This window comes from Stegostoma tigrinum, unplaced genomic scaffold, assembly GCF_030684315.1.
Source record: "Stegostoma tigrinum isolate sSteTig4 unplaced genomic scaffold, sSteTig4.hap1 scaffold_58, whole genome shotgun sequence".
NCBI classification, from domain to species: domain Eukaryota; kingdom Metazoa; phylum Chordata; class Chondrichthyes; order Orectolobiformes; family Stegostomatidae; genus Stegostoma; species Stegostoma tigrinum.
In genome coordinates this window covers 1,738,421-1,747,276 of record NW_026728516.1, presented here as the reverse complement: position 1 = coordinate 1,747,276, position 8,856 = coordinate 1,738,421, and positions in this window count along the sequence as shown.

The following is an 8,856-nucleotide window of genomic DNA, read 5'->3' as shown; positions in this document are numbered from 1 at the left end:
TTGTGGTGGGGTTGGATTGCAGATGGCTGAAGTGTCGATGGATGATGTGTTGGATCGGAGGTTGGTGGGGTGGTATGTGAGGACGAGGGGGATTCTGTTATGGTTGTTATTGAGGAGAGGAGGTGTGAGGGATGAGTTGCGGGAAATGCCGGAGACATGGTCGAGGGAGTTCTAGATCACTGAGAGGGGTGATTGCAGTCCTTGAAAAATGAGGACTTCTGAGATGCACAGTGGTGGAATGCCTCATCCTGGGAGCAGATGTTGCAGAATTGGGAATAGAGGATGTCATTTTTGCAGGAAGGTGGGTGGGAGGAGGTGCATTCTAGGTAGCTGTGGGAGTCGGTGAGCTTGAAATGGATATCAGTTTCTAGGTAGTTGCTGAAGATGGAGATAGAGAGGCCAAGGAAGGGGAGAGAGGTATTAGAGATGGTCCAGGCGAACCTAAGGTTGGGGTGGAAGGTGTTGGTGAAGTGAATGAACTGTTTGAGCTCTTCCTGGAAGCAGGAGGCGGCATTGACACAGTCGTCAATGTAAGGGAGGAAGAAGTGGGATTTAGGCCAGTGTAGGTACGGAAGAGGGATTGTTCCACGTAACCTGCAAAGAGGCAGGCATAGCTTGGGCCAATGCGGGTACCCATGGTCACCCCCTTTATCTGTAGGAAGTGGGAGGAATTGAAAGAGAAGTTGTTGAGTGTGAGGACGAGTTTGGCTGAGCAGATGAGGGTGTTAGTGGAGTGGGACTGGTCGGGCCTGTGGGACAGGAAGAAGCAGAGATCCTTTAGGCCATCTGTATGGGGAATGCAGGTGCATAGGGACTGGGCGTCCGTGGTAAAGATGAGGTTTTGGGGACCGGGGAATTGTAAGTTCTGGAAGGGGTGGAGAGTGTGGGTGGTGTCACGGACGTAGGTAGGGAGTTCCTGGACAAATGAGGAGAAAATGAAGTCCAGATAGGTGGAGATGAGTTCAGTGGGGCAGGAGCTGGCGGAGAAAATGGGTCGAGCAGGGCAGGCAGGTTTGTGGATTTTAGGAAGGAGAGAGAAGTGGGCAGTTTGGGGTTGGGGAATGATGAGGTTGGTGGCTGTGGGTGGGAGGTCATCTGAGGTGATGAGGTTGTGGATGGTTTGGGAGACGATGGTTTGGTGATCGGGCGTGGGGTCATGATCAAGGGGACAGGAGGAGGTGGTGTAGGAGTGTCGGCATATAGCCTCGGCGATGTAGAGGTCAGTACACCATACTACAACTATACCTCCCTTGTCCATGGGTTTTATGGTGAGGTTGGGACTGGAGCGGAGGGCTGCACGTTCTGCAAGGGAGAGTTTGGAGTGGGTGAGAGGGGTGGAGAGGTTAAGGCGTTTGATGTCATGACGGCAGTTAATGATGAAGTGGTTGAGGGAGGGTAGGGGCCCTTGGGATGGTGTCCAGGAGGGGTGGGTGCATTGGAGGAGAGAGAAGGGGCCAGTAGAGGGAGGGTTAGTCTCACGTTTAAAGAAGTAAGCGTGGAGGCGGATGCGGTGGAAAAACTACTCAGCGTCCAAGCATGAGCGGTTCTCGTTGAATTGTGGGTGGAGGGGGACAAAAGTGAGCCCTTTACTGAGGACTGACCGTTCGTCCTCAGTAAGGGGGGTAGGAAGGAAGGGATGGTGTAGACTCGGCAGGGCTCAGTGTTTCTGTCTCCTCTGGAGCTGCTGGCTGTGGAGGCCGTGGGCAGAGTTACTTCGGCAATGGCGGGTGGAGTTGCATCGGCGTCAGCAGTGGGCAGAGTTGTGTACGGCGGCAGTGGGTGGAGTTGCATCGGCGGTGGGCAGAGCGCCGTAGGTGTCGGTGGTGGGTGGAGCAGGGTAGGAGGCGGCAGCAGCGGTGACGGTAGGAGTGTCCTCAGTGTCAATGGTGTTGGACTCGGAAATGGAGGCGGTGGCATTCGCTGTCCTGGAAACGGTGTATCCGGCGGCGGAGGATGTGACATCTTTCCTGGTGGCTCCGACAGAGGCCACATGGCCAATGGTGGTGGGCACATTGTGGGGGAGTTCCTGGGTAGGGTTGGGGTTTTGGGAGTTGGGGGAAGCCTGTTTTGGGTGGTAGGCACCAGTAAGTTTACTGTACTTACGGTTTTTTGTGTCCACTTAAGCTGAGTAGAATTGAGAGTTCAGGTTGTGGATCCTACGAAGAATAAAAAACAGGAGAGGTCCTTTGCAGGTCTGAGAGAGGGAGGCTCTGAGCTGGGCGAGGCTGGATTGCAGTGCCTGGAGATGCTGGTGCATTGCTGTGAGTGTGTGTTTCAGGAGTCGTAGGGAGAAACACTTGTGAAATGCTTCTGAAGGGTCTTAATGTTCTGGATGTAGACTATGTCACGCTTGGGGCCAAATTGGGAAGGCTTGAATATGGACTGTAGTCCAATGGGGATGATCTGGTTCCATAGGCAGGTACTAAGGAAGGTAATATGGCTGTGGTACCTGGTTTGCTGCAGGACATGGTCGAGCAGTTTCAAGGCCGAATAGGGCAGATTTTGGACACTTTTCCAGGGTAATGGTGAGACTGCATTGAGAGCACTGTGTGCATGATGAAATCAGAAGCCATCCAGAGATGATTGGCTGAACTCATTCCTGTGAGAAGTATTTATCTTCAGAGGAAATCATGACCAGACTGGCCCTGAATTTATTGGACTTTAGGCGAATGACACATGATCTTGTTTAAACCCAAAATATTCCGAGCAGTCTTTTCAATTTGAATGCTGAAACAATATTTCCATTTGTGAACAGTGGATGGACCGTAAAACTGGAGAATATCTCAGTTAGACAATGGTGACTTATTTCTTTAACCCTTCGAAAGGATTGTGTGCTTATGGAAATCTTTCCAGAAAGAGATGGAGGATAAATCATTGAATATTCTTAAGGGAGAGGCAGAAAGATTTTTGACTAAGAATGGCACACTAATGTTATAAGGGGTGGAGAGGAATGTTTATTTGAGGCCACATCCAGATCTTTCAAGAACTCATGGCATGGCAGACTGGGTTTGATTTTTCTGATCACTTACTCCTGATCCAAGTTTCTACGTCTATTGTCTGTAGAAACCGGAAAATTAAGACAGAATTAATGTGGTCATGAAGGCTGCCCCTTTCAGAATGATGGGTACTTCCAAATATGATTTTTAAACAGCACTATGAAAATACTCAGGAAAGTTTCATGGTTTTTCAGAAAGATCAGAGACATAGAATGAAGTTAAATTCTCATTAAAACTGCTTTAGTAAACAGATTGGGCTGAATATATGTCTTTAATAGGACAGATTACTTTTATTTGTTCTGGTGAGATGAGTTTCATTGACAAGACCAGCATTTATTGCCTCTGTCTAATTCCCATTCAGAATATGACGGTGAAACCCAGGGACACTACCAGATATGTTCCATGGAGAAGTACAGGATTCTGAGCAAGTGACAGTGAATGGACAATGATATATATCCAAACCAGGATGCTGTGTGGCCTTGGACAGCGTAATCCTCAACATTTGATGCTCACAAAATATGGAAATTGTAAAACTGTATTTTCTGTTTTCAAAAATTAAGGTCAGAGAGTCATTCAGTAGACCAACAGGACCTTCAGCTCAGCATGCCTATTCCAGTCAAACAAACAAAACTACATTAATCACACTTACCTTGAAGTCTACAGACACTAGGCTCAGGCATTTTGAATGCTTCTCCAGCTGCTTCTCAAATGCTGAGTTATCTTGAATTATCTGTGACCTGAGATTTGGCTTTTTTCTTTCACTTTATACGTGAACTGTGTTTTGCAAATATATCCCACAACATCAAAGACAGTGATTAGCTCGATAGATCATTACAAATGTCTACATTGCTTTGTAATCTTCTGGAAAATCAGACTTTCTTTTGAATTCCTTTGGGATTTTAATGTAGCGAGATCAGCCCTAATTGACCTTGAAAACTTCCAGCCTGAATTTCTCCAAATTGGAAATGTAGTGGACACTGAAAAAGGTTACTTCAGAGTACAATGGGATCTTGATCAGATGGGCCACTGGGCCAAGAAGTGGTAGATAGAGTTTAATTTGAATAAATGTGATGTGCTGTGTTTTGGAATTCAAATTAGGGCAGGACTTATACACGAAATGGTATTGCTGGGGAGTACTTGGGGAGTATTGCTGGAAAACGTGTCCTGTTAGTGGGCGCAGAGTTCCTTGAAAGTGGATTCAGAGGCAGCTAGGAGAGTAAAGAAAGAATTTGGTGCACTTACCTTTATTGGCCAGTGCATTGCGTATAGTAGTTGGGAGGTCCTGTTGCAGCTGTACACTGTTTAGGCCACTTTTGGAATATTGCATGCAATTCTCTCTCCATGCTATCGGAAGGATGTTGTGAAACTTGAAAGGGTTCAGAAAAGATTTATAAGGGTGTTGCCAGGGTTGGAAGCTTTCAGCTGTAGGGGGAAACTGAATAAACTTTTTCCTGGAGATTCGGAGGCTGCGTGGTGACCTTCCTGATGTTTGTAAAGTCAGGAGGGGAATAGATAGGGCATCCAGACAAGGTGTTTTCACTGGGCTCGGGGAGTCCAAAATTAGAGGGTGTGGGTTTAAGGTGAGCTGGAAAAGATTTAGAAGGGACCTCAGGGGTAACTTTTTCACACAAAGGGTGGTGTGTGTGTGTGGAATGAGTTGCAAGGGGAAGTGCTAGATTTTGGTACAATTACAACATATGAAAGGATGGGTATGTGATTCGAAAGGGTTTAGAGGGATATGGGCCAAGTGCTCGCAAACGGGACAAGATTTATTTGGGATATGTAGTTGGCATGGACAAGGTGAAACTGAAGCCTCTGTTTCCGTTCTTCAGAACTTTATGACTATGATTTGGTGAATTTCTGATGAATAGTTACATGCAGGATATTTGTTGCTGGAAGTTGATTATCTCATTGAATATCAAAGGAGGGCTTTTGGTTTGCCTCCTGTTGGAGATAATTCCTGCCAGACAGCATTGAAGAACTATTCTTGTGAGCCATTCATCAGCTAAACCTGAATGGTGCCACATCTTTTGGAATAACGACATAGACGTCTGCAGTAACTGAGGACCATGAAACGGTGCTGAGGACTCGGTTTCCATACTGTTGGGTTGCTGATGTTTTAATCTCCTGTCAGTATGTTCTGTTAGTTTATGAACATTCACAATCCTGGCTCAAACACAAACACTCTCTTTGGCAATGCATGTTCGAGTGACACAAACATGGAACCAGATCATGGAAACAGCACTGGAAGGGAGTGGGGATTAAGAACTGGCAAGAAAACAAATACATCATCAAAATATGCACATGGGAACAAGGAGTCTATTCTTCTTTTGAGGAATGAGCCATAACAGCTAAAATACATTATTCTAATGAAGGGAAAGCTGTATCCATTTTATCAGTTTCATTAAAATAATGGTGATAAACAGCTGGAATAATCTGGCACTGACCATTTGACAAAAGCTGGATGTTTTCAGAGACAGCTCGACTGTCCCAGGTTGAGTAAGTGCTGATACTTTATGAGAGATGCGGTTTTCAAAAACTTTCTGAACACAGTTGATGGAACAGACAAACAAGTGCCATTGGCTAGTACTTCGGAATATATCAGACCTTTCATGGCTGCTACCACATAGAATCAGACAATTGAAAAAAGACTCATTGAGACTGCACCACCAGGTGCTGATCCAAATGCTTTTTATAGTTTGGCATGTTACCTGCCTCAGCCATCCTCCTAAGCAGTGCATTTCAGACACCAAATAGCCTCATCACAAATAGGACAAACATCTCCTGACAGAATTGGAAGTCAGTACCGAAAATTCTTCCGAATTTTGTGAGGACAGTGAGCACAGTGTTCTGTACATTTGCTCTTTATTGTTTCAGCTGGTGTTCCAATCTCATTTGAAGTGAGATCAGAGTAAATTCCCATGCCACTTCACTCATTATGGCATCATGGACCTGAAGCAAAAATGTGATCAATGCAAATTGGAGACAATCCTGCACAATCTTGGAACCCCTTATAAACAGCTCTGTGTGTACTTCTGCACCACTTGGATTGGAAGCATTTCAGGAAGGCAGCTTCACGTTACGTTCTCGAGAGCTCTTGATGATGAAAAATAAACATAGCCTTTGCTCGTGCCTGCTAAAATCCATGGATGAGTGTGTCTTATTAAGAACATCAAGATACTTTATGGTTTCAAAGTTGAGTCGAAAGTCTTGGAAGGTAAGACTTTGCCGAATGAGTGTAAGCCCAGCGACATCAGGGGCATGGCATGACATTGTGGTAAGGATCCTCATCGTTTTCAATCAGAGGACTGATCATGCGAAATCAGTGCCACTGAGTTCAAACCATTCTTGGCAATTTATCTCAATGCGACATGGCATCAATATTAGGGATCTTTAATACACAAACTTTGCAATGTCTCATTTAATGATCATTCACAGATACTTGAAGGTCAACTCAAATGGCAGCTTTGTTGTTCTGATCCAGATCAGACAAATTGTGACAGTCCAAAAGAAAGAAAAGAAATTCTGGAATGTAACTTATCCAGTCCAGCAGCATCTGTCATATGACTTTTTCAGAACTGGTTGATAACAGACTACATATGTTAACTCAAAATCTGTCTCCAGATGTTGCCTCATCTGTTGCGTTTCTCCACCAATTTCTGTTTCTGTTTCAAATTTCCATAATCTCCAGCATTTTGCTTTTCTGGACTGGCCCAGCTTGGTGAGATTTTGACAATATCATCCATTCCTGTTTATGCTTGTGTTATTCTGCCGATTACACTCATCATGCCCCAGTGTTTGTTTCATCGTTTAAGTTCCAAAAAAATTACGAATATCATCCTAAATGCATGAATATCTGGAAATCAATTTTGATTAAAATTAATTTTAGAGGCAGCTGCACTTCATGAGACAACGGAAATAGGTTACTCATGACGACACAATCCGTGCCCTTCACTGAAAGCATCTCCCCTCAGGCTCTGAAAACTTTTCATACTATTCTCAGAATATTTACAGCAAAGCTGTGGTCACTCAGCCCATCATCTCTGTACCGGCTGGGGATGAACTATATTCCTACTATTATTATTCTGTCATCTCGGGATACACCTAACATTTTGAAATCTTGATCTGCTTTTAATTTTGAATGTCCTGGGCATACCCCATGATTAAAAAGTGTACACATAATACAAAATTTCCGACATCGCATTTAAAGTTATCATACTATGATCGTATTGTTGTTTGGCACTCCATCTCCCAAGTATAACGTATCGACTTGCTCTGCTTTGCATTTCATTCTGTCTGTCAGAATAAGTGCTAGTTAAATACTGGTGACATTGGGATATCACTGTCCTCCTCTCCAGTCACTGCAGCCACTGCCGCCATTCCACTCAGTCTCTGAACCATTGTCACATTCATTCTGTCACTGACTATTTAGTCCATGGGCTTTAATGAACAACATCATTGTACACGCTGCATTTGATTTTAGTTTTGGTCAATTGAATCAAGAAATGTAAGTGTTACTGTTTTAAAGCCCATAACCTGCAATGAAGAACTTTGCATGTTGAAGATACATTGTTGTTTTATTATAGCAGTGAGAAAACCACACTTACTCTGCAAGGTCAGCCTGACTGTGCCCAGCGATTTTTTTTTGTTGTTGTTGGCTGTGTCAGAGTAATCAGCACAGGAATAACATTTTGATTGTGTTTTGTTTTGGAGGGGGAGGGTGTTGGTGCAGGTGGTTACAGCATTGCACAGGGACAATAGGGCAGAGCCATTTAGCCTGAAAAATGAAAACATCCATCATTCTCCCTCACGACAGACGTCGTTAGAGCAATTGCTAATGGTATATAAGACCTATAGCTAACGATGTTAACATGTAATCCAGTCCACTTTTAATTGTGATCTGAAGGTTCACTGAAGGTGGATTGAAAGGGGTTAACTGGCACTGTTTGCTTGGTGACTGTGATTGATGTCAGTCTCCATGGATTCGAACTGTGTCACAGGAGGCTTTCCCTCTCCTATTACTGAGGGGCTCCATTCAGTGTGTTATCCCATAGTATAATGAGACATCAGCGACAGCGCTAACAGGGATCAGCAGCTGCAGAGAGAGGGGACGGAGAGATCAGAATCTGAGAACAATAGACTGGAATGTGACAACATTGGATCAGAATCTGAGAACAATAGACTGGAATGTTACAACAATGGATCAGAATCTGAGAACAATAGACTGGAATGTTACAACAATGGGCAGGAGTTTATCCTGGGGTCTTTACTATCTTACCAACTATTGGTCGACATTACCAGATCGGATACTAGGTGTACTGTGGGTTATTCAGGCTGGTTACTATCCCATTCTCGCTATTGTTGGTGTTCCTGGTAAGTCTCTCTATCTCTGTCCAGTCATTACTTCCATAAAGTATATTCAACTTTATTGCTGTTTCTGTTGCCTACATTTGGAAAAGATGGAATCTATTATCTTCAGTTTAATTAAAACCTCACTTCATTGTTCATGAATTTCAGACTCATCCTTCGCAAGCATCTGAGAACAAGAATTGTTCACATCATTAAGGGCCTTTATTGATTTATGTTTCGCTATTGTGTCCATCGCCAAACCTGTCCAACACCAGCTGCATAAAATCCCCACTCTCCCCCTCTGCCTCTGTACTGTTACTGAATAAACCATTATCTATGACGTGGTATTATTCAGACGTTATAGTTCCAGCTCTTTTCTGACCAGTCTCCCAAGTTATAAATAATTTGATCACACCCTTGTTCTTGTTTCTGAAGTAATTAACGATAAGAACATCATGTCAGAGCAGTTAAGTCACTCAGCAGGTAATTCCGGAGACACAAGTTATTACCC